This window comes from Cucurbita moschata, unplaced genomic scaffold (assembly GCF_002738365.1).
Source record: "Cucurbita moschata cultivar Rifu unplaced genomic scaffold, Cmos_1.0 Cmo_Scf00039, whole genome shotgun sequence".
NCBI lineage: Eukaryota > Viridiplantae > Streptophyta > Magnoliopsida > Cucurbitales > Cucurbitaceae > Cucurbita > Cucurbita moschata.
Genome location: NW_019268555.1, coordinates 1259476 through 1261354, shown reverse-complemented (window position 1 = coordinate 1261354; position 1879 = coordinate 1259476). Strand labels below are relative to the sequence as shown.

The 1879-nt window shown below is 36.2% G+C and overlaps 1 non-coding gene across 1 annotated transcript; it reads right to left on the bottom strand.

Moving 5' to 3' along the window:
• Positions 1 to 1202: 1202 nt before the first annotated feature.
• On the bottom strand, positions 1203 to 1284 carry TRNAS-UGA. Its single transcript has one exon. It is a non-coding gene; the product is annotated as a tRNA-Ser (tRNA).
• Positions 1285 to 1879: the final 595 nt, after the last annotated feature.

The window sequence follows — 1879 nt, the reverse complement described above, 5'->3', positions numbered from 1 at the left end:
TCTTGTACAATTTGCCCGAAAGTGAACATTTTCTCCACAACTCCAACACGTGACGCTACAGTTCTTTGATTTTAATCGACCTTTGTTTGGGTCGTTCCATTTACTTTTTCCCCTTTGGTCAACACTAAGAGAACTACTAGAGTATACTTTCGCTGAGAGCTACCTTTCTTTGGGTCATTCCATTTACATCTTCCCCTCTCGTCAACATTGAGACCACTACTCTACCTTTGTTTGGGTCATTCCATTTACTTCTTCCCCTTTGGTCAACACTGAGAGATATCAACTTAACACTGAGTTCACTACAGATGAATATCTCTACATTCCATTTACTTCTTCCCCTCTCTACATTCCATTTACTTCTTCCCCTTTGGTCAACACTGAGAGCACTACCCGATGAATCTTAATGAATTTCCAATTTTTTGTCTGCATATACTTTCACTGAGAACTACTTCTTTGATTTCTTCCCCTTTGGTCAACACTGAGAGCACTACCAGATGAATGAATTTCCAATTTTTCGTCTGCATATACTTTCCCTGAGAACTACTTCTTGGATTTCATCAAACTTCAGTTTCTTTTTGGTCTGCATATACTTTCACTGATTCTTTACTTCTTGGATTTCATCAAACTTCAGTTTCTTCTCAATTTCGTCTGCATGTACTTTCACTGAGAACTACTTCTTGAATTTCATCAAACTTCAACGCTCTTTTTCGTCTGCATATACTTTCACTGAGAACTACTTCTTTACTTCTTGGATTTCATCAAACTTCAATTTCTTCTCAATTTCGTCTGCATATACTTTCACTAAGAACTACTTCTTGGATTTCATCAAACTTCAACGCATATACTTTCACTAAGAACTACTTCTTGGATTTCATCAAACTTCAACGAGTTCTTGGATTTCGATTTCATCAAACTTCAGTTTCTTCTCAATTTCGTCTGCATATACTTTCACTAAGAACTAGTTCTTGGATTTCATCAAACTTCAACGCATATACTTTCACTGAGAACTACTTCTTGGATTTCATCAAACTTCAACGCATATACTTCCACTGAGAACTACTTCTTGGATTTCATCAAACTTCAACGCAGTTGACTTATATTATAACTTTATAGTCTATTCAAGGGATGTGATGAGGTTTCACAATAAAGCAAAAAATTCCTTATATAATTTCACCATACTGACATCCCTTGAGCAAAAATATCGTCAATAGAAGGATTTGAACCTACGCAAGCATAGCCCAACAAATTTCAAGTCTATCTCCTTAACCACTCGGACATATTGACACCCTTATATAAAGAATGATTTGTTCCTTATTCAACCGATGTGAGATTCCAATAAAAGGATTCAAACCTGCGAAGGCATAGCCCACTCGAACATATTGACACCTTTATATGAACAATTCGTTCCTTGTTCAACCGATGTCAGGTTTCACAATAAAGCTAAAAATTCGTCAAAAGGTTTCAAGTCTGTCTTCTTAATCACTTGGACATACGACACCCTTATAGAAAGAATTATTCGTTCCTTGTTCAACCGATGTGTGATTTCACAATAAAGTTAAAAAATTCGTCGATTCGAACCTAAGCAGGCATAGTCCAACAAATTTCGAGTCTACCTCCTTAACCATTCAGACATTTTAACACCCCTTACATAAGGAATGATTCATTCCTTGTTCAACCATATGAGATTTCACAATAAAGCTAAAAATTCGTCGCAGGATTCAAACCTAATTTCAAGTCTAGACATATTAACACCCCTTATATAAGGAATGATGCACAGGCTATCCTTATATAAGGAATGATTCAACAACAGAATTCGAACCTGCTCTTTCTCTTTAAGCACTCAAACATATTGACACCCCGTAGGCTATCCTTATATAAG